We start from the raw sequence: 24312 nt of genomic DNA on the forward strand, positions 1-24312 counted from the left end.
TGGGCCCTGTGTACCGCCCAATACTCCCATCAGGACCGGCGAGGAGAACCGATCGATCAGTACCGGATGGAGAAGAAGATGCTGAGCTGTGCCATTTGCAGAATTGGAAGAAGATTATGCGGACAGACCGGTGCGTGGGTCAAAACCCTTGTGCACCCGACTCCCCATCGACTCAAATTCAAAGTGCAGTCGCGTGGGGGGGCTTGTTGGGTGTCTTGACCCACGTGCAAGCTATCATGCTACAACATTTGGTGCTGTGGGCTTAGAAAATTCAAGATGGCGGAAAACTCACATGTGCGCCGAAATCCAGGAAAGCTGCGCAGTTTGTGCGCACACCAAAATGGTTGCCTCACTTGCCACCCACCAGTGCGAGAATGATAGGCCGGGGTGCCATGAAGGAAATGGGTTGCCAAAGGAAAAACAGTAGCGCCGGTTAGCTTCAAAGCGCTTTAAAACCACCCTGTGTTTCTCTGAAGGCAGGCTCAAAATGTCTATTTTAAACATTGCAACACATCTAAAAACTCACTGGACACCAGCAGACATTTGGTAGAATGGAGTGTTGTGTGCCTACAAAATCTGGGAAATGAAGAGCCCAAAACAATGCTTATAACAAAACTGCTATGGAGTCAGCAGTTTAAGTTGCACTGGATTTAAAGACACTAAAATCGAAAATGTTTAGATTAAATGAGTGACCTATGTTTGGTGTCACATGCCTTTGTAACTGTTGAAATGTCATAGTTTTGCACTTAGAATCAGCATTCTAGCTGCATGTGTAAAATTGCAAGTTAATTTAAAAAGCAACAAAAAACATGACAGTTAGCTGAAAGTCTGGCTTAAGGAACTTGATTTTGCTTGACAGCTACCCCCATCAGGATTGAAACTTGAGTCACAACTGTGTTCCCAGGCCTATCCGCCTTTTGCTGGCCACACTAAGGATATACCATCTCTCTGATAATTGAATTAAGGGGAGCCCCCTACAGAATACAGGAGCTCTGAACAATGTAACCCCCTTCACCCAGGCAGATGGTTTATGGCAGGAGTCGTAACTGGTCGTAAAAAGTGGCTTCCTCCTGAAGGAAAGGGGAGGAGCACTGCCTGTGAGAGCAAGCTGGCTTGGCAGAACTGGAAAAACCAGAAATTCAACCTTGTGCTGAGGGTAAACCACACCCCTTTGGGGCCAGAACATAACTCTAAAAAGATGAATAACTCATAGTACGGACATGTGAAAATGTTATAAATGACACCATAATTCTTGTGATTTTTCTGCCCACGTTTTAAGAGGTTTTTCGAACCGGTGGCATGTTCAGGGGGGTTTTAGCGGAAAAGAGGATATTACTCAAAATGTGTGCATGTTAAAAATCTGAAACTTCATCAGTTAATGTCCATACTCCTTGCGCACATGTGTGTAAAATTGGGTTAATGTCAGAAATTGCAAAGTCAGTTAAAAAGTGAAATAAGTGCCATTTCTGAATGCAAGCCCACAGGAAGAGCAGAGTTTGGACAGGGTATATCTCCTGTGATATGTGATGTGTGCATGTAATTTTAAACCAATGTTTACCTGTGCAAATATGTCTTTTGTTATCAAATCTAGATTTGTGTGCAATTTGACTGGGGAGTGTCCTCTCTGCAAGCCATAAAATGACATCACGCTGACACACACTTCCTTCCCCAATCAAGGGAGAAATTGAAGTTTGACCAATGGAAGTGGAGAGAGGTAGGGTCAGTGATGCTAGAACACACCCATTTTGAAAACACATAAAAGCAGACAGACAGGACAGATAGGGACCTTCAAATCCATTTGCAGCTGGAAGCTCTGCCGGAAAAATCCATACTTACCTCCATCAACTTTCAAAGAGCCAACACTTGGACTCCAAGATAAACAGAGACTTCAAATCCCTCAATCTCCAGAATCCAGAAGCAGTGCTGTACCCAGAGAGAGAGCAGAGCTGACCCAGACCCATGTTAGCAGTTCCAGAGACCAGACGCTGTGCCCAGAGACCGTCCGAAGTCCAGACCTGTTGACCAGATCGTGACAAAGCCGCCTTCCTGTTTAAAATCTCTTGTGAGTACTCAGCAAAACTCAGCACATATCTCTTATTTAAAATCATATAATTCAATCCATTTTTAATCTAAGTAGAACTGCAGCTTAGCAATTGTGTTATCCTGCCATCATTTTTAAAACTGAAAAAGTGCTGCGTTTAAAATTTGCAAAACCAAAAATGACCTTTACTAAATCGCTCATATCTCCGCGACCGTTTGTCTTAGAGACTTGCAGTAACTTTCATTTGGAAGCTGAGATCCTAGGCTTTCTTAGGACCCCAAAACGATAGTGATAATCCTTGTAGTTCCTCTGTAATAGCGCTCGGCGCATTCGCGAATTTTACCGCGATTTGCAAATTTCTTCACGTGTAAAAATCAGCTGCTGCTTGCCTTCCATTTGCCAGAAAATCGTTTGCCTCATAAAAACTATCCCTGAATCATTGCAAGAGTGAGCCTGAGCTAATATTAACTAGATATCACTCACCCTGAACCTCTGAAAGGGAATTAAAAGCATTTCCAGCATATTTCTCATCCATTGCTAGCACATATAAAAGTATTTGGGCCTGTGTTTTCAAAACTCCTTTCTGTTTTCTTTAAGGGTGCTTGGGGGGGATTGAACTGAATTACATTGATTGCATTTCTGAGAACTGTGTGCTTTCCTCCCATTTCCTTGCATTGCATAAAGAGGGGGGGAGTGAATAGCCAGAGAAAAGTGATTACATTGTTTGGTTGAAATCATATTGAGTATTTTCTGTACTGCATTCATTGAATATTGCATCCACCTGAGCTTACATAAAGCATTCTGTATCACCTTCTTCTTTTGTTCCTATTCACCTGTGTGCTACCTTATCCATTTCATGTCAACTCCTTATTGATTATAGAGAAGCGCGTTAGTGCCAGATTCTCCGTTGTTAATCTTTATCATATCAGATTAAGTGTGCTATTCAATTATTAATTTATTATAAAGCGTGATATATATATATATATATATTGTTTAAATTATCAATTAAACCTTTTAACTTGCAAAACAGAACTACTTCTTGGCTCAGTGGGGTCAGGGGGATTCTGAGAGAGGGGTGTTATATAAGGGTAGTCATCCAGAACGCATGAACTGGACATAAAGATTTATCAATAAGGGTTTTCATTCAGTATTATAGACTAGGCGTTGACTTAGCTGTAGTGTTGAATTGAATCCTCTTACACTTCAAATCCTCAACATTTAATTAAGCCATTGTGAATGCCTCTGTCCTACACCAACACTGTAAAACAAACCAAATAATTCCTTTGCGTTGTTGCATTGCAGGGAATTCCTACCTGACCAGTGCTTGTAGACCTTAGGTCAGCTTAGATATGTCTGAATGTGTTATGCTCACAAAATTAATTCAGACCAGGAACCCTAGCTCTTAAATCAATGCTTCCAAATGAGTTAATTTTGATAAAGGGGCTGCATGCCCACTAAAGCAGGTTAGCGCCTCTGCACGCAACACCTGATCATACAGGTGACTGCAAAAACCTCATAGCAGCTCACCGCTTCTTAAAATGGTGTCTTGTGCTCCTTTCATATGGCTATCACAACAGGGTAATAACACATCTTCACATGTGGAAAACACATATGACAGCACACAATATATTCATGTTCAGGAGGAATTGATCACAGCATGATGTGTGGCAAACACATGATACCACCTTTCAACAATCATATACTGACTTTGCATCTTCAAACTTCACAGATGTAACCCAGATTCCTAAACAGAAATTGAATAGTTGAGAAAACAAAAGAGGCATGTTTCATTTCTAACAGATCAGGGCCTTGAACTAAAATACCAACGCATTAGATTTGTGGTGAGAGAGCTGCCATTTTGTTAGGTAGGAAACACAGTGAATGTTTATTGCCCCTCTTCATGTTTGAAACAAAACATGTTCTCCTTGTAACAGTGCCTCAACTTTTCTGTTGAGTTCAAAGCGCACCAATGAAATAAAAAGAAAGTCTCAGCACAGCTGCTCGAAAATGACCTTTAGTTTTCAAACTAAGATGTGTACATTGTATATTGGTTTAAAATAAACCTTTCACACCAATTTAGGTAAAACACATCACACCAATTTAGGTAAAACACAAATGCCCATGAGTCCATGTCAAAATGAAAAAAGGAAATAGAAAGATATAAATGTTTGCCTTCTTATGATGGCACAGAAACCTTAATTATACCTACTCTATGGTCTGGCATTGTTATTATCACCCGCGTTGCACCCCAGCATTTGAGAACCCCAGACTTATAAAATTGCTCTGGATCCAGTTATATTCTGAGAAGCAGAGTCTCGCGGTCAGGAGCAAGGTACTAAGCACAGCGGCCCACAACCCATGAACGCCTTTAGCCACAGAGTTGCTTTGTGACAATTTTATAATTGTCCAGAGGTTCCAGACCTATCCATCCCGAAACTTCCAACTTCAGAAGCCATGTTTGCCATGTACACTCATGTTTTTAATCCCTGACTCTGTCATTTAACCCACCCCTTTTGTGATACCTTCTGTCCAATCCCTCTCTAACACACTGCGGTCACCAGCCTTTACATATCCAAACCCTAACCGACCACTGATGTTAGGGAAAAAAACACCTTTTTTGGTTTTAGCATATTGGGTGGCGCTGGCCACCTATATGTCAAAAACATTACTAGCAGAAAAGAAAGAAGAGAGGAAAGGGTGTTTGAGAAACAGGATATCTGGTTGGCATGGTAACCTGGGCATGTTGGGCTACATAATGGCCAAAGCCATTTAAACCAATGAGCATGCGTTTTACAATGAATGCACCAATCGTGAGCTCATGTCATGTGTGGGCTGCGGAGTGATCCTTCCTTTGCCTCCAGTTCCCTCGCGGCAGTCCTTCTCTGTCTGCCAAGCTGTTTCATTTCCTATCCAGCCCTCTCCTCATGTTTCTCCATCTCAAGCTGTTGCCTTCCAGGCGCTGCCTGCCAGGACTTGAGCAGAGCAGAGACGCATCGCAGGCCGAATGAAAAGGGCAGAGCGCAGCTCGTGGCTGCCAGTGCTGTGTATTTAAAAGCTTTTATTGCTAGAGGAAGCTATTCATATACAGCTCTTTGGGAGCAGTTGGTGTTGTATTTTGTAGTGATGCCCATGATCCTATTTGCAGTTTAGTACTGCACCCCATCGTAAAAGAAGGGGTCAGCAACATTTGGCTCGCTAGACATTTTGCACTACAATTTCCAACAGCCCTAGCCAGCTTCATTTAGGGCTGTTGGAAATTGTAGTTCAAAATGTCTTGTGAGCCAAAGGTTGCAGACCCCTTCTTTTATGGTGAGGGATCATGGGAGAAATAGTCAAAAACATCCTCAGAGTAGATTACAGACCCCTGGTTTAGTGTTCCTACAAGTTATACTCTAGCTAGCTCTACCCCACCCATGTACCACCTGCTCTCTCTACCCCCACTCTCTTTACTCCCACCCACCGTACAACCAACCAATCCCCACTCTTGCTACTCCCAGCCACCTACCTTCCCTGTGCTCTCCCTACCCTACCTACCCGCCCACCCCCACTCTCTCTGCCCAGCCACCTACCCTACACCAACACTTCCTATCCCCAACCACCCTACCCCTATTCTCTCTACCACTACCCACCCACCATACTCACACTTTCTCTACTGTTGCCCATGCACCCTACACCCACTCTCTAACCTTTCCTCCCACTCTCTCTGCACCCACCCAGTATACCCCCACTCGTTCTACCCGCTCCACCCACCCTACCTCCACTCTCTCCAACCCCACCCACCCAACCAACTCCCTCTTCGGCCGGGGCCTCTCTCTGGAACAGCCTTCCTGCCTCTCTGAAACTTGAGGAGAACCATCTCTGGTTCTGGAAGCACCTCAAGGCCTTCCTCTTTGCTTCTGCCTTCTCTCTTCCTTTCCCCTGCTGATCTCTATCTGCTTCGGCACCGGGCACCTGGCTACCCTCTGATTTCGGGCCCAGATCCCTGCCCACTAAGCTGCATACCCGCACTGCCTCCTGGCAACCCTTGCACTTAGGTCTGTATCTGCAACCCTACACTCCCCATCCTGCACTTATTAGACACCATTTGTCTGCGCCTTATTATCACACTTTGCCACCAGCTGGCTGCACTACCTGTTTGATGCCTAGGATCATGTGTTCAGCACTTCCACCCACCTGCCCCTTGCACTCTCCCCTTTCCCTCTCCCCTGAACTTGCATGTTCTCAATGTCACAGGGCCTAGTAAGATTGTTGTTTTTTGTCCTCCCTTGTCACCTCCCTTGCCTCCTTGCTCCCTGAAACACTTGTGTATGGGTGCGATATAAACAAAATATATCATATCTCTTTACTCCGACACACCCTACCCCTGCACTCTCTATGCACTAACTCTGCTCCAACTACCCCACCTATCCTACCCTACTCTATCTACCCCCGTTCAACCCACCCTACCCCCGTTACCCCACCCACTCACAATACACCTCTCTCTACCCCACCCACCCTACCCCCATTCTCTCCATCTCCACACACCAGACCCAATTCCCTCTCTATCCCCACCATCTCTATAGTCTCTCCCTCTCTACCCCCACCTACCCACCCTACCCCCTCTCTCTACTTCACCACCACCCACCCTAACCCCTCTTTTTCTACCCCAACCTAAACCCCACCCACCCTCCCTAATCCCACTTTCTCTTCCCCAACCCTACCCTTACCCACCCTCCCTAACCCTACACTTTTGACCCTCACACACCCCACCACCACTCTCGCTACCCCACTGTCACTACACCCACGCTTCCTCCACTCTCTCTACTGCCAATCACCCTACCCCCACTATCTCTACCCCAAACTACCTACCCTACCCACATTCCTCTCACTACTCCCTCCCTACCCCTTATGTCTACCCCCACTCACCTGCTCTAACCCTTCCCTTCTCTCTTTATAATCATCCAACCTACCCCCTCACTCTCTACCCCCACCCACACACCATAACCCACCTCTCTTCTAACCGTCTCTCTACTCTACCCACCCTACACCCTCTCTTTACAACCATCCACCTGCCCTCCCCCCACCCTCCCCACATCCCCTCTCGCACTCTCCTTTTAAACTTAACACTCTTCTCCTTGCACCCTGGTGCTGGTGCCTATACATTCAAAATTCATAGAACAGCAGTAAATGCCAAACTATTGACTTTGCCAATGCTTGTTAATTAATAAAACACAAAGGCACATTTGCACCTAGATTATTTCTCCTGTGAGACAATATTCTGAGTCATGAATATTTGTTTCCTGACTTACCATGTTGACTCCTCTCGGAACTGGGCCTTTAAAACAATTTGTATTTCTGAAAAACTACTAGGATTTGCCTTCAGGGGACTCACTGTGAACAGCATTCAGAAATAACTTATAAATAAATAACCCATTACAAATTCCATGTGCTTTTGAAACGCCTCAGGCACACCCTGCAACCACTACGTGACCATTTCGGATTGTTCCACTCAGACTAACACACACACAAAGCTTTATGCTTAAATTCTTACAAACCAGATGTTCAGTTTCATTTTTTCTCGCTTTGAAAAAAACAATGTTAGTCCAAATCAGTGGCTTGTAAAGTACCCATCAGGATGTTAGACATTGTTACAAATTGCTTTCCTTAAGGGTATATCTGTCTGCAATATGTTAGGCACTTTCTTCCTCATTGTATACATTGGCCAGCTACACAATTGTTTCTCCATCAGCCCTGTTGCCTAAGCAGTCTATGAACCAGTGCCTCTCTAGGTTATTTCCCATGCATTCTCTTGTATAGGGACAACACGCAATGGGCCTCATTATAAGTATGGCGGTAAGGCAACAACGGCGCTGGTAGTGCTACCGGCGCCGTTGCTACCGTACCGCCATACTACCAGATGTGCTTGCGGGTCTTGCTCTGCCCGCCAGGCCGGACCTGGCGGGCAGTGCGGCACCCGCGAGCACAACTCGTGGATGCACCGGCACCGTTGTGAACGGTGCCGGTGCATCCAAGCTCCCCATTCAGACCTATGGTGCCGAATGGGGATGGGGAGCCCCTTATTGCCAGCACCCACGAATGGGCAATTACTGGGTCCGCCAAACTCGGCATGGCTCGGTAATTGCCCATTCGCGGGTGCTGGATTTTTTCACAAGTTTGTACGTAGCCTGCCTGTATTACAGGAATGGCTACCTCCAAACTTGTAATGAGGCCCAATGGGGCTCATTACGAGTGAGCGTAATACCATGTACCTTCATTTTTCCTGCACCGCCAAATTACAAGTTTGCTGGTATTACTGTCGCTGGTATTACAGGATGGTAATAGTGGCGATTTTTGGAGGTAAAGAGAAGGAGTTACCTCCGGAAGTAATTCCTCCACTTTACCTCCAAAAATCACTGGTATTACCACCTGGCAATACCAGCTGTGTTAATACAGGCAAAAATCCCCAATCGAGTCTTGTGGACTCCATTAAATGGGGATTTATCCCAGCAAATCACTACTTGTAATCATGTTGTATTACCACCAGAGGTAATACCTCCAGTGGGAATAAGGTCTGGCCAAGTGGCGGTATCAGTAATTCCATTCATCACTATTTCAGTGGCTTCACCGCTGAAATACTGGCAAACACATAATGTCCGCTAATCTGGGTGGGCTGTAAACATACACCAAGTTAAATAATATAATGGGCCTCAACAGAATTACCATCACCTCCACTTGTTCCTGCGGATTTACCGCCAGATTTCAAATGGTGGTAGGCGATGTAAACCCCCAATTTTTGGAGTCCACAGGGCTCCATGGGGATTTTGGCAGAATTACTCCTGGTGGCAATTTTGACGATTTTGGGCCGTTAAGGCAGCGATTCTCCTCCAATCTTTTGCTGGCAGAAAATCCAGCGGTAACAAAATGACTGCCACGTTACTGCCCTATTTTACTGCACCACCATACTTGTAATGAGGCCCAATATGCACATCGTGCAGAAAAAATGCTATTATAATTCTCAATGTGAAAGACTGCATGCACAAATCCTCATTCTAATATGTCTGTTTGGTTTGTGCAGCCATCAGGTGCCTGCCCTGCTTTGATCTCTTAATACACAGTTATCTATGGTGTCACTCCCTAACGCAAACTCACTTCCGTTTCACCCAGCGACCTGGGCATTTGTGACTACACTGCACTTTAATTGTTAACGCAGCTTAACCCACTGCCCTGTGCACGTTACTTTATTGCCCATTTGGGCTGTGGCCTTCAGGCCTCTCATTTCACAACTCCAATATTGTTATGTAGCACAGCGGCTATTAATGGACCCAAACCCACCAAACTATACACGTAGGCCTAGGCTACACATATCACTTCTAACCTTGGTTAAAACATATGTGCTCAATACATGTCCCTTAAATTCCCCCAGTAAAGAAATGGAGATTGGTTAAATATCCTGAATGGAACACACAACACTGGGCTTTTCAAGGTTTTCATTTAATGAAGGTAGTTTGTAAAATCACTAGGCAGTCATTTATGTATTCAATGGTAGTTGGAAAGAAATGGTATGATTGTTTAAAGCTTCATTAATTCATGATCATATTTAAGCATTTTGATTATTTTTTTTCTATTTTTGCAGTGCTTCATAGTCTAATTGCGAAAATGAACATCTGCATCTGTTACACTTTCACCCAGATACCGGAAAAAGGTAATACTGTTTGTTAAGGATTTCAATCAGGCAATACACCCTGGTCTCAGCCTAGTATGTAGTGCACAAATTAAATACGTATTTTATTGTGTCTAAAGGTTCAATATTCTGAGTGATATACCACTCATATCACAGCCTTTCTCAAAATACCCCTGGTCACAATGGACCAGGAATCAGGCAGGTTGGTAAAGGTAATATTTATTTATTTAAAAAATTCAAATCAAACATATGTTTTAATATATGGTGCAGCAATCACCAATGTGGTGACAATACAAATAGAAAAGGTATGTAATGCAGTTAAATTCACTTTTAGCAACACAGAAGGAAAATACAGGGAAAAGAACAGTTTGGCTTGTTTGGAAGATAGCACTTGAGTTAAGATTACCGCCTGCAAATGTCTCAACTAACAAATAAGCAGTTCTACACATATGTAAGAGAGCAGCAGGTATTCAGGAGTAAAGATCAGTCACAGAATTTAGATACAACCTTCCCTCCCCAAACAAGAGAGAAAAACGGTTTGGAAATCTTACACTTTTAAAATGACATTCGAAAATGGCTGAGCAAAACAATGAAAGTGTGCAAAAGTCCTTAACTCAATATAAATCTCTATGGGAGCAACATGGGAAAGATGCCAACAATCATAAGCTTTAGTATGAGCAACAGTAAACACTTTGAATCTTAATGGAAGTTTGGAAATAATTGAAATTGAAAATCACACATGTAAAACTTTGCTGAAATGCGAATTCCTGCCTAAAATTCACTAAACTGTTTTTAAGTCAGAGTTGAAATGAAGTCTCCAGCTATTAAATTGAAGGAGTTATGCAATGTTGAATGAGAGGTATTTTTAGAAAGATAGAGCAGAGAAAAACAGAAAATCGGTTTTAAAATGACAGGTTAATTTTGCTTGAACTAGATTCAAGGGCTAAGAAAGAGAGAAGGCCACCCATGAATCGCCACAGTTACACGGCCGTTTTAACCCTTCATGTGGTGGATACCCCGTTTTCTTTATGGGAATTACTTTATTTAATCAAAATCACTAATGGCTTATGGTCTAGTAAAACAAAAATGAAGAGAAAATCAGCGCTAACACTAGGAATCACAGACAGGGTTGCAGGACTGGTTCTGACAATATTACAGGTTATTAAGGTAAAAATAGGATGGTTTAGAGATTGGGATATGACAAGGCAAGGCAAGATATGCCATGGTTTACTATGATTCCTATTAGAACTTACAGTCCACTTTAATTTATGATTTTGGACCGTCAAGGGTTCCGGTCATCACACGGATCGGGTCTAACAAAGGACCGCAGGGCACATCTGGTGGAACTGGATCAGCGGGGCGGTTCTGGTCACCTGGCCTGGCACCTCGGACTGAAGACTGCACTGGACTGAACTGGTTACTGGAGACTGGAGATCAGTGGGATGGCAAGTTTGGAGCAGGCAAGCATTTAGTGGTAGCCAGCCAAACTAGATCAAAAAGCTTCCATTAGGTTTTGGGATTACTTCAGAATTTGGGCCTAGCTGAAAAGGAGTTCAGCAATGCAGAGGCCTTGGCTTTGCAAAGAAATCTGGAATCCAGAACAAGGAACAAGGATGAAGAAATCAGGAACAAAGCTGGAGAATTCAGGAACAGGCGTGTCTGTGTGGTGTGAGGTTCTCTTATATATCATGCCAAGTGACATCACTAAAGTTTATGGTAGGGGCAGACTTACTAACCACACCCACAATGCTATGATTGGTCAAAGGCACAGTTTCCGCCTTGCTTTTCACTGATTGGATGACAGAAAAAAGGATGTTATGTTTATGAGATGTTTTTTTTTTATAATGACTAGAACCTCCTCTAGCCACTGGAACCAAAATCTAACTTCCCCACAAATACATATTTATGTAGTTATGCCCTCTAAGAATATCAGACACAGAAGTTCCATATTTCGTGGGTCACATTCCAATCCAACTCCCAAGTCGGTGGGACTTGGTTTAGTCTTTCTGTTGAATTTTGGCAATTTTAACCATGAAAGTTTTGGCCTAACATTTCCCAATTCTGTACATATCTGCACAAATTACCCCTAGAATATGGGTACACAATATTATGTTTGCAACATGAATAGTTTATGCACAGTTGGTCATTCTTTATAACTTCTGTTCCTTACGCAGTAAGACATTCTAACAAGTTTTCAAATGAATAGCATGCATTCTGATTTAGATGTATGCACTTTTCACATCTTTTCCCATTCTGGCTGCCAAGCTAAATGTCTTGAAGTTCAGTGGCAAAATAGGCATTTTAAACCCAAAAGTCACATGTCAGTTTATTTTTATTTCTTTCAACTGTAAGCAAATGTCAAATCCTTTAAAATTGAGTGAGGGGCCTCTCCCTGGAGAGTGGAGCTTCCTGCCCCTCCCCTGTAAGGGTAAGTGTCCCAGCCTGCTATTGTCTTCGCCTGGGCAAAGACGAATGTCTAATGAAGTCCCTTTGTCATGAGTATTCGAGGCCTCCCAGCAGCAATTAGCTTTTCCTGTGCCAGCAGTGGAGGTGTCATCCTTTCTCAGGGCTAAGAACTGTCACAGCAGGTTTTTTTTTATATAATTGATTAACTCAGACTAGATTTAGCTCTAAGTTTCACCTTTTACCTCTTTCCTTTAAACATATCAAATTAAACAGTTTATAGGTGGAAATTTAACATTAGCAAATCCTTTGACATTCTTAAATAATTAAGCCTTTACACAAGAACATACTTTAAAAACAGGCAATTTTGCTCTTCATTCATGAAACAGCGCATTAAACTTATTTCTTTAAATCCAGTTTTCATCTGCATATACACCTTTTAGTCAGCACTAGTTCTTCCCTTGAGTGCTGCAGTTGTTTGCGGCATTACTAAATGTAGCCAGTATTTGTTTATAGTCTTTCTCTGGAGAGCTGTTTCCTGATACTTGTTGCAAAGAAATAGCTGTGTTTTCCCCCATGGAAAATGAAAACAAGGGTTCCTGGGTTGCTTTTTCATAGACACATTTTGTAGGCGCTGTCATTCCAATCAGGCCCGGTTCCTCTGAGCCACACTAGATGACCCTGGGCAATGCAGGGCCCTTTAATCTCAATGATTCAGTAGAAATTAATGGATCTGGCACCAAAAACAGCACGTTTTAAGATTAGGAAAATGTAATTTTAAAAGGAATTTTCAGATTTTCAGCACAATGATGCTGTTTCATTCACTTTGCTCCATCTTGACTGGCAGAGGCCACTGGCATGCTCCTGCAATGAGGACTCTGTTTTCTCCCCCCCTGAACTGTGTGTGGCAGGGTGTGCAGCCTTTTTCTGGTTGTGACATAAACCCAGTTTTAAAGATTTTGGCGCGCACAGGAGTCAGCATTGTCATTTTGGGCTGTTTCCTTCACCATTGCAGTAAAGTGATGTAGTGAGGCACATTGGAATGGGTCAAAATATCCCACATGTTACCGGTGCCTGATCTGCCCGTAACACCGGCAGATTACAGGTGCCAGAAAGGGTAGGGAAATCCCTGTTCCATGGATTCCCAGGGATTGCCGGTATTACTGGCACCAGTAATACCCTCTTTTTCTGCCGGTGGGATGCCTGACTTACCTCCAGCTCTTAGCTGGAGGTAAATCGGGACAACCTCACCGGCATACTTGTAGTTTGTCGGTCTGGAAACATGCCGGTAAACAGAAATACTGGCACGTTAATTCTGGACCAGCAAACTAATAATGCGTTCATGGCCTTCATTACGAGGTTACCAGTAGTACCAGTGGCCTACTGGCAACCTCGTCTTACTGTTTCCACTGCCCGATATTCTGGTAATACCTGGATATCACGGGGGGCAGTGTTACCAGTAAGCTCCCATTACCGTGGAGTCCAGTAGGACTCCACGGGAATGGGAACACTGAAGCACTGGCACCATTGTTAACGGTGCAGGTGCTTCAGTGATTTATCTTCCAGTAGTGGTGTGAACTACCGGCAGGTCAGGCCTGGCGGTCGTTCCCAGCACCTACCGGCAGACTCAGAGTGAGCAGGTCCAGAAAATGTGCCATAATGTTGTTATCAGCACATTATTTCTGAACCAACTCACTTTTAATGCGCACTTATAATGAGGGCCAATGACTGCTACCTCGCCAAGTTGACGGACTTTGGGAAATATATTGTTAGCCAGAGTCACTGCCAATACCAGGGAAGTTGGGCTGAGGAGGTCACTTCATGGATCCAAACTGAAGGTGAGGGTGCTTTGAGAAAGTCCCAGGGTTCATAACACCTGCCATTGCCTAGCAGCATAAGGTATAATGCTTTTGGATCATGCCTGCAGGGCAGTGTGGCAAGCTTGAGCCCTCTTTCTCTCCATTATTCACCGTAGCCAAAGGAGAAGAGAAATTGTTAAAAAAAGAAAAAGCCTTTTCCAATATGGCTCACCAGCTAATGAAACCTGGCGGGCAGAGGCATCGCAAGGGAGGGGCTAGGTGGGAGGGGGCTATAGCTCCATTGTAGCCCCAGATAAATCAGGGGCTAAAACCAAAAGACTAGCTAGCCCCAAGTCCTGACAGTCCCGAAATTAGCGTAGCCCCGTAGCCCCAGATGTTTTCCAGAGCTAGCAACACCCCTGCTGGCGGGTATTGCTTAGAAGTCTTTGGGCTTCATTATGACAATGGCGGTACGGCTGCTGCCGGAGTCATGAATTTACCGGCACCCGAGAATGGGAAATTACAGGGGCATTACAGCCCCAGCAGATGCAGTAATTGCCGATTTCTGGGCACCGGTAAATATAAATCCCCATTCCCATTTGAGTCCCATTGGACTCAATGGGAATGGTGAAGCCAGATGCACCGGCACCATTTATAAATGGTGCCGGTGCATCCGACATGGTCTGCAAGCGGGTGCCGTTCCGCCTTGCAGGTAAAACCTGCCGGGCTGAAAGGCACCTGCTCACAGACCTCATAGTTTGCCAGTCTGGTAACAGCAGTACCGGCAAGCTTACCGTTACCGTTGTTACTGGACCGGCAACCTTATAATGAGGCCCTTTTTTATTTTAAAAAGAAACAGTGATAGGTGGGCGCATGCAAGATATGTAGGTGAAGAGGTGGCGGCCATAGATGATGCGGGCATGATATAACAGGTATGTTTGGAGATGCCGGGCATGGGCTGGAGCAGGAGGCTCACAGACGGAACACCACAATCCCGATAGCCATCAGAATCTGTGGAAAGTTGATGTGTACCTGTGGTCATGCCCTAGCTCCTGATTGGCTCTCAGTATTCTTACAGTTTCGCAAAGCATGCTAAGTTTCCATTACATTATACAGTAATACTCAGTTAGGAATTATTTTTTCTGTTCCTTCAAAGTTATCAAGGATTCAGAATACCTTGAAATTAGTGAAGTCCATGTCCCTGCCATGGTAGAGGATCTGTCCTGCTGGTTGTGTGATCTCTGTCTCACAGAAGAAATAAAGGCTAAGAAGCATCTGGATGCCTCATTGTGGCTCATGATAGCCCTATCAGGAGGCAGTGCCATCATTGATATTGGCTTGATCTTGCATGGCAGTGGTAGCAGCAGTGTCTTCTGTGGTGGCGTCTAGGGCAGGGGTCCCAGAAACACAGGTGGCTGACACTGAGGGAAGTCGCTTGGAATCTTAGGGAGCACCATAAAAGCCATGCAAATAAGCGTGACATACATGCAGGACTTCACACATCTTGTGGTAGAAATGGCTCCTTTTTAGGATTTAATGATATGTTATATATATACTGCTGTGTGATATACTTTTACACACAGTTATCACCCGAACGAAGGTAGCACTCATTCACCGACCTCGGGAAGATGTGAGGCTGAGTTGGTCTTGCTGGGATTTGAACCTGCACCCTACGGATCACACACAGATTGCAACAGCTAGCGCTCAACCCGCTGAGGTATCTTACCGGCGATTGGAGGGATTCTTACACATGCTATCAGCAGCAGCAGCTCACAGGAGTGTTCCTTCTCCCAGAGCTGCAGCGCCAGGACTTCATAGGGAGCAGAGAAAATAGAAGGCCCTTCGATGCATCGGAAGGCATACAGGTTCGGCTGAGGACGGGCGCGAGGGCACGTGTGCAGGGTATGTACTACACGCATGTCACTTCACACTGCTTATGCATCAGTCCTAGCTGTGCACCGGCCAGCTATGTTTAAATGTCCAGAATCCTACTGATTTTCTTTCTGTAAGTAGTACGGCGCTGGCCCAACTCAAAAACATGATTGGACAAAAACAAATATTTACTAGTTTACTCCTTAAACCAATTAGCAGGATTCAATGATTCTGACCAGAAACTGAAATCTAACCAACCTTCATTCCTTCACCAACCACCAATTACAACCACGCAAGATCATGGAAAATAATGTGCAAAGGTTTGGGTTCCTTATTGAAAAAAGGTGCTGCACTAGAACCACAGTTTAAAAAAAAAAAAAAAGTGAGGCAATACGTTCCTTTTGCTGTTGAACTTGGGATTGCAGCCTTGAACAGGGTCTCAGCTGTATTGTGATCGGAAGAGCAGTGGGGCATACACGGGAGGAAGACAGAGAAAACATGTATGCACCTGTTGAAGGACCACGAAGATGACCCTCCCACATGTATCTCTTGCACTGTAGCTGCTTCCAGGAACACGCCATCGGGATCTTCAACATGGCTCCACAGCCTGGCAGTGAGAGTCAACGAGCTAGGATAGCCAAGGGTTAAGCTTGCCTCTTGGCAAACATGTACTTCAGAACCCTAACAAGGTCCATCAGCCCTTCATCCTTGCGAAGTTGACAAATTGAGTAGCATTACAATGGATGATGATAATAGCTATATTACAGTGCTTTGCAATGTGAGTAATCCAACATGCAATACTATATAACACATCATGATACAGTTTAAGGTTGTTGGAGGGCAGGGGATGTCAACTTCACTAAAACTGATAAGTTAAATAATGTCATAAAATAGTGTCAACTAATTACTTATTTATATCACAATACATTTAGTTTGTAGGACGTCATTATAGATACTAAATAATCCTGCAAGATGGGACGCAGCTCACACAATTTATATGAACACAGTAAAATGTTACAAAGACCAGCTCAATGGGTCCTGTGATGAAGTCCCCTGAATGTTCTGGGCCATCTAGTAGGAGGAACAAGGAGCGTGTGGGCTTCATGCAAATAGAATGTGGATGGTGGATTGTGAGAAACCTGGAGGTTTCTAACTTACTAGTCTCAGAGGGTCTGTCACCCAGGTGGCCAGGACACGGCCATTGTTATTGGATCCAGTTCCTAGGAGTGGAGTGAGGGAGGATCACCTGGATGGCGGGTCCTTGGTGAGTGGAAGCGGGACACTGATGGGTGAGACGCGGTAACCCCTTCTTATACCTTTTCCCATGCTACCCCGTAGGCTGCTCAAACACTCTACCCCCCTTTTCCGATACTAACACTTTCACATATCACAAAAGACAACGACAAACACCAAAGCCATTTTCCTGACATGTCCCAATGCCAGGGTCAGGCAAAGTCAAGCAATTGGCCAGAATCACACACACTTGACAGCCCTTTCCCTTCCCCACAGGGATAAAAGGCTGAGCACGAGAGCACAATACAAGCAAGGCAGACCACGCGACGAAAGAGCTAACCCAGCCCAGCAATTCAAGAGGAGGAGGAAGATGGCGCAAACCTAGAGGGTGACAAGGAGAGAAGCGACCTTGCCCTTTCCAAGCCAGGCCTGTGAAACCTCCACAGATGGAATCGTAAGACCGCGAACAATAGCCAGTGTGTGTTGCAGCAGATGTCAATGAGACACGAGGCCCAGCTCTGCTGATAACCAAGCAGAGGGGAGATGCTTGCCGCCGTGGTACAGGCCTTGACTCCACAGACAAGGATAAGAAGCGCTTCATCACAGTTGGTGAGGAGAGGGGAGAGCCGCTAAGAAACCGAACTGTGTTTTGAACATATTAGCAATTTGGCTAATTGAAGAAAGTACAAAGAACTGTTTGCTAAATATGAGAGGGGAAAACAAGTACAGAAAACACCACGTCGGCGTTCACTTGAGAAACTCTGGGTGAGTACCCTAAAGTTGAAACTACCATTACCAGAAGGCTTTGGGAATGGCGTAAGAAGAGAGTCAAAGTTGTCATACGGGGGTCTAGTAAAATCCGCCATACAGCTGAAAGTCTTTGACCGACAAAGGGAAGTGAATGCTGCATCACAAGAACTGTATGAATTACAAAAGTTGTCAATAGTGAACCCAACAGAGGGATGCCGATGAATAGGAACTGTATGAATTACAAAAGATGGTAAAAGTGAACCTGATGGAGGGATGCCAATGAAAAGGGGCAAAGTCTGAAGTCCCAAGGTATAGTGTGTTGACAAGAGTGAACCCGACCGAGGGATGTCCACAGTGAACTGTCTAAAAAGACATTAAGATTCATGAAAGGCACAGAGAAGATTGTTTTAAAAGCCATAGTGAACCTGACGGAGGGAGACTGACATTCGAGAGGGGTCTGAGCCCAAAGGAGGGGGACCCAGTGGTGAAAAAACATCACTCTCTAAACAAGTATAAAATAACATTTGTTTTGTTATTCTGAGTATATCAGGCCCTCGGAAGCAAAAGAGTGAAACACTGAATGTCCCGATATCATAAAGAACTTTCTAGGCATCTGAGCCTGCGAGAGTGGGATCCAGGGGTGAAAAACATCACCCAACGTGCAAGCAGAAAGGAACTTTTGTTTATTATTTTGGATCACATCAGATTCTCAGAGGCAAGTGACTTTTGTCGAAAAGAGACTTAACCACCAAAGGCTCTGATAGTTGAGAGTGGAACTGTTAGTTCGTGCTGGGAAAGCCAAGCGTGTGCTGTGCTCCAGAGTCATATCTTGTCCCGTGCTGAAAACTTCGGGAAGAGAGATCCCGACCAACACATCCTGACTTATTCTTTGTAAACAATTCTTTCTTTCATGTGAACCATATCCCACACTCTTTGTTTGTATTTAGTCTAAGGATTGGCAATAGGTTTTTCTTAGTATAGGCCTTTTATTTGGCAAGACGCCACTAAGACTGCCTTCTTTAACATTTGATGGTTGTAGCTTGCTCCCATCTTAGATTAAGGATTAGATTAGGCATTTTTCCAAACTGCATAGAGTTTAATAAACACCCTTTAACTGTGGTTTGTGTCTGTCTTTGCTGTTGCCACCATGAGTTCCTTACATATGGTGTCAGAGTGGGATATTACTCAACTGATAAAAATCGAAACCTATGCTAATAATTGTGATACCACCGGAAGGGGAAAATAAAATAGTTGATCTCCTAGATTCTGATCGCATATTCACAGTGAAAGAGGTGCTGTTCTCTCAGTTGTGTATTCGACCTACTCAACAAGATCTATTCTTTTAAACACAAGTGTTATTAGATATCCTTCCTCTCTCCCATTACAACTTACAACCTTGGAAACGAATAATCCTCAAAGTTCTGAGTCACCCTCCCTACGAACCATTTATTTTTGGGACTCAGCCTTCATCTGTCGCGGGACCCTCAGGGTTAACAAAACATTTTCCCCAACCCACTCCTTCGACAGACTCAGATTCAGAATATTATGAGGGTTTTGAAACCTTATCCGACGCAATCGAGAGCTGTGTTTTTTCAAATAGCCGACTTAGCCGACGTCATTGCCCAATTAGCGGTCCATTAGATACAGACCGAAAATAGGCTCCAAGAAAATGGAACAACGTTAATTTCATTACAAACCAGGCCATTACTACCACAAGGCATACTTCAGCCAAATCTTGAAGGCGAGGATTTAGGAAATGTTTTCCTAAATTGTGAATGCCTGGCCAATCAACTCAGATGGGACGAAACCTGCACATTTGCTGCTTGGGACCATTATTGAAAGGCAAACTCCAAACTCCCTATCAACTACTTAAACTTGCGCAGGGAGCCACCTTTCCATCGATCAAAGAAGGGTTACTAAAAAGAGTGGGGCAGACATATAATTTCTACCGACAAAAAGTACGAGCCATAAAGTTAAACCCAGGAGAAACCTCTTTAGCACTAGGTGAACACATTAAAAACACAGTGGCCCTATGCATTAATAACAAGTCCTTAGAAGAACTAACAGAAATGATTATCTTAGAACAATTCACATATTCTTCACCTCCTTTCTTGCAAGAATCTGTCCTCCAGTTAAATCAGCCTACTGTAGCCACAGCTATTGAGACTGAAAACAACCATTCAGATGCAGCTAAACACTTCCATTCAACCCATTGATGGGAAGAACGGAAGGACCATAAGTCCATCCATCGATTTCAACATCAAGGAGTAGATTGGGCCCACAGAGAATCAAAGAAGGAATATCCCGGGAAAGAATAGAAAGTAGTAAAGTTCATCCAAAGGCAAAGGATGAAACCAGAAATGAAGTGTTAAAAGGAAGTAGACCACCTCCTTTGGTGTGTTTTTCTTGTAGAGAAACAGGGCATCTAGCTAGACACTGTCCAAAGAATATAAAAGACAAACCATTGGAAAAAGGCTCTTTAAAGGGCAAAGAATGGAAGAACCTGAGGAAAAGCTCGAAACTTTCAGCATCTATCTGTAGCAAACTCCTGTTGAGTTTACCTATGAAAATGGTTGGGTGAATGGGAGGCAAGTGAGAGCCCTGATCGATTTAGGTAGTAAGAAAACTGCTATACAGGCTGATTTACTTACACCAAAAGATTAGGAAAAGGCAGCTCTATTTAGAGTGACATGTGTACATGGGGACAATGAAGTCTATCCAAAAATACCAATACACATTGAGATCCAAGGTGAGTCCTGTGAGATACCATCCGCTATAATTCCTGGACTCCCCGAAGAAGTCACCCTGGCGTGGGATTTCCCTATCTTCTCTACTCTCTTACAAGAATCTCCACCCCCCTTCAGAGAATTTTTATCCCAAAGATCATAGCAAATGGGCGACTAATCCGGAAACTCCCCAATATGGAACTGGGAAAACATTGAACCCAAGACAGACCTTAAATCCCAATTCATGGGCAATTGTAAAGAGACAAATGAACCCATTCCACCTCGAACCTACCCCAACCATAACTAAACAGTGGAATATGCAAGAGTTTCTGGATATCCCTCGTCCCTGTTCTCTTCCAGGTCTTACCAATCAGAAACCTGGACAAAGTACAGGCATATCCACCTTGCCTAGGGTAAGAGTATGTGAGAAACCTGAAGGAATCTCACTTACTAGTCCCCGGGGATCTGTCATCCAGGTGGCTAGGACACGGCCATCGCTATTGGATCCAACTCCTGGGGGGGACCAGTGAGGGAGGATCACCTGGATAGGGGGTCCTCAGGGAGTGGAAGCGGGACACCGGTGGGTGAGACGCGGTAGACCATGGCTTATACCTTTTCCCCATCCTAACCTATAGGCTGCTCAAACAACCCCCCACCCTTTTCTGACACAAGCACTTTCACACATCGCAAAAGATGACAGACAAACACCATAGTCAATTACCTGACATGTCCCAACGCCAGGGTCAGGAAAAGTCAGGCAATTGGCCAGGATCACACACACCTGACAGCCCTTTCCCTTCCCCACAGGGATAGAAGGTGGAGCACAGGAGCACAATACCAGCAAGGCAGATCCCACAACGAAAGAGCTAACTCAGCCCGTCAATTCAAGAGAAGGAGAAAGGCGGCGCAAACTGAGAGGGTGACAAGGAAAGAAACAACCTTGCCCTTTCTGAGCCAGGTCTGTGAAACTTCCATATAATGAATCGTAAGACCATCAACAATAGCCAGCATGTGTTGCAGAAGATGTCAACGGTACATGAGGCCATCCTCTGCTGATAACCAAGCAGAGGGGAGACACTTGCCGTTGTGGTACAGGCCTTGACTTCAAAGACAAGGAAAGAAAGCAGTTCATCACAGCTGGGAAGTTGAGGGGAGAGCCAATAAGAAACCAAACTGTGCTATGAACAAAAGTAGCAATACAGCTAATTGAAGAAAGTACAAAGAACTGTTTCTTAAATACGAGAGGGGAAAACCAGTACAGAACACACCACGTTTGTGTTCACTTGAGAAACTCTGGCCGATAACCCTAAAGTTGAAATTACTGTTACCAGAAGGCTTTGGGAACGGCATGAAAAGAGGGTCAAAGTGGTCATACAGGGGTCTGGTAAAATCCACCATACAGTTGAAAGTCTTTGACTGACAAAGGGAAGTGAATCCAGCATCACAAGAACTGTGTGAATTACAAAAGTTGGCAACATTGAACCCGACGGAGGGATGCCGATGAATAAGAACTGTATGTATTACAAAAGATGGCAAGAGTGAACCCGACGGAGGGATGCTGATGAAAAGGGGCAGAGTCTGAAGTCCTAAGGTACAGTGTGTTGACAAGAGTGAACCCGACAGAGGGATGACCACAGTGAACTGTTTAAAAAGACATTAAGATTCCTGAAAGGCACAGGGGAGATTGTGGTAAAAGCCATAGTGAACCTGACAAAGGGAGACTGATAATCGAGAGGGGTCTGAGCCTGAAGGAGAAGGACCCAGGGGTGAAGAAACATCATTCTGCAAACAAATAAGGGATAACCTTTGTTTTTTTATTCTGAGTATACCAGGCCCTCAGAAGCAAAAAAGTGAAACACTGAAGGTCCCGATATTGTAAAGAACTTTCTAGGGATCTGAGCCCGGAAGAGGGGGATACAGAGGTGAAAAACATCACCCACTGTGCAAGCAGAAAGGAACTTTTCTTTATTATTATCAGATCCTCGTAGGCAAGAGACTTTTTGTTGAGAGTGGAACTGTTAGCTCGTGCTGGGAAAGCTCTAGCATGTGCTGTGCTCTGGAGTTCTACCTTGTCCCCTGCTCAAAACGTGGGGAAGGGAGACCTCAACTAACGCATCCTGACTTATACTTTGTGAACACTTCTTTCTTTCATGGTAACCATATCCCATACTCTTTGTTTATATTTAGCGTAAGGACTGGAAATAGTTTTCTTTTAGTATAGGCCTTTTATTTGACAAGACACCACTAGGACTGCCATCTGTATCACTTGATGGTTGTAGCTTGCTCCCATCTTAGTTTTAGGTTTAGATTAGGCGTTTTTCCAACCCGCATACAAATTAATAAACACCCTTGTACTGTGGTCACTTCTGTCTGTCTTTACTTTTGCCACCATAAATTCCTTGCAGGATCTATGGTGGTTTGGGTGCTCCCCTCGTTGTGCCACTGGGCAGGGGACAGTGGCATGCTGCCAATAAGCTCCCTGGCCCTTTAAAGAGATCACAGGAATGTATAGGAAACTGTGCACAGGTTTGGATGACCAGTCCAGACTCTATAAACAGGGTTCTGTAAGTTGCCAACTGTTCTCAAGACACTTATTGGAACTGCCAAGACTATGCTATGTGTTGGGAGCTTGCCATGGTTACTTCCAGTGCCAGGGTAAATGGAGCTCTGCTCCTGCCATTTGTGTGCAAGCATAGCCAAGTGTGTTGTTCCATTTCAAGATGGTGGACAGGCAGGGGTATTGCTAGGTCTGGAAAAGATCTGTTGCTATGCTAATGTCCAGACTGTTGGGACTCTGGGCTAGCTAGTCTTTTGGTTGTAGCCCCTGAGCTTCTATCCGGGGCTACGACCAAAAGACCCGGGGCTATATCCTCTTAAGCCCCCCTTCCCACCTTCCTAGCGATGCTTCTGGGAACAGGGTTTTGAGAGACTTGGTCTGTAGTACAGGAACAAGCCACACACAATCACTAAAACCATCTCTATCAGTGAAACCCATTACACTCAGCCAATCACCAACCGCGCCTTATGAGACCTTACAGCCTAAGTCCTTAATCCAAGCCGGGCCCAGAGGCGCATGCACTCTGACATAATAGCCACACTCAGAGAGGCAGAAGTGTGGGCATTTGGAGTGAGGGGAAGTGGCAGGGGTTTGAAAAAAAACTGGTGAGCTAGAGAGGCGATAACAAGGGGTGCATGGGATAGAGGAGATTGGAGGAGAGACAGGAAGAAGGAGCATCTGGAGGAGTTTGTCATCAGAGTTGAGGAGGAACTGGTGAGCAGAGTAGAAGAATGGGAGGTGATGGTGAGCAGAGCTGAGGAGGAGATAATGGTGAGCAGATATGAAAAGCATGTGGTGAACAGAGTTGAGGACAACGTGCTGAATACATTTAAGGACTGGTTAGTTGAGTTGAGGAAGAGGAGAATTTGAGTAGAGTGTTGTAAGTCTGTTGGCTTATCTGTCTGTTGGCTGCTAGGCCACCTGGTGGAGTTATCATGCATTGTGCAGCCCCTCTGTCTGTCTCTCTCTTTCCTACCTCCACCACCACTCACATGGTGCTCTCTATCTCTCCTATCTATTCTAATTGTTATTCTATCACCTACCCTACCTCTCTCACAAAGTCTGGAATGAAAAAGCTTAGAAGAGCTCTCCTGGCCTCTAAACCAAGCCTACCTATTGCTGACACATACGTCAATGCTATTTCCAGTCAGACTATTACTGACATCCTCTTTTCTGTCCCCTCCCTGGACCTATGGACCCCCCAGTTGGTCTCCACTCTCTTTCCTTTCTCTTCTTCAGTCATTAATGGTGGAACCAGATGGGAAGTGCTT

The sequence above is a fragment of the Ambystoma mexicanum genome, chromosome 7q, assembly GCF_040938575.1.
Source record: "Ambystoma mexicanum isolate Mex_15411 chromosome 7q, UKY_AmexF1_1, whole genome shotgun sequence".
Taxonomy (NCBI): domain Eukaryota; kingdom Metazoa; phylum Chordata; class Amphibia; order Caudata; family Ambystomatidae; genus Ambystoma; species Ambystoma mexicanum.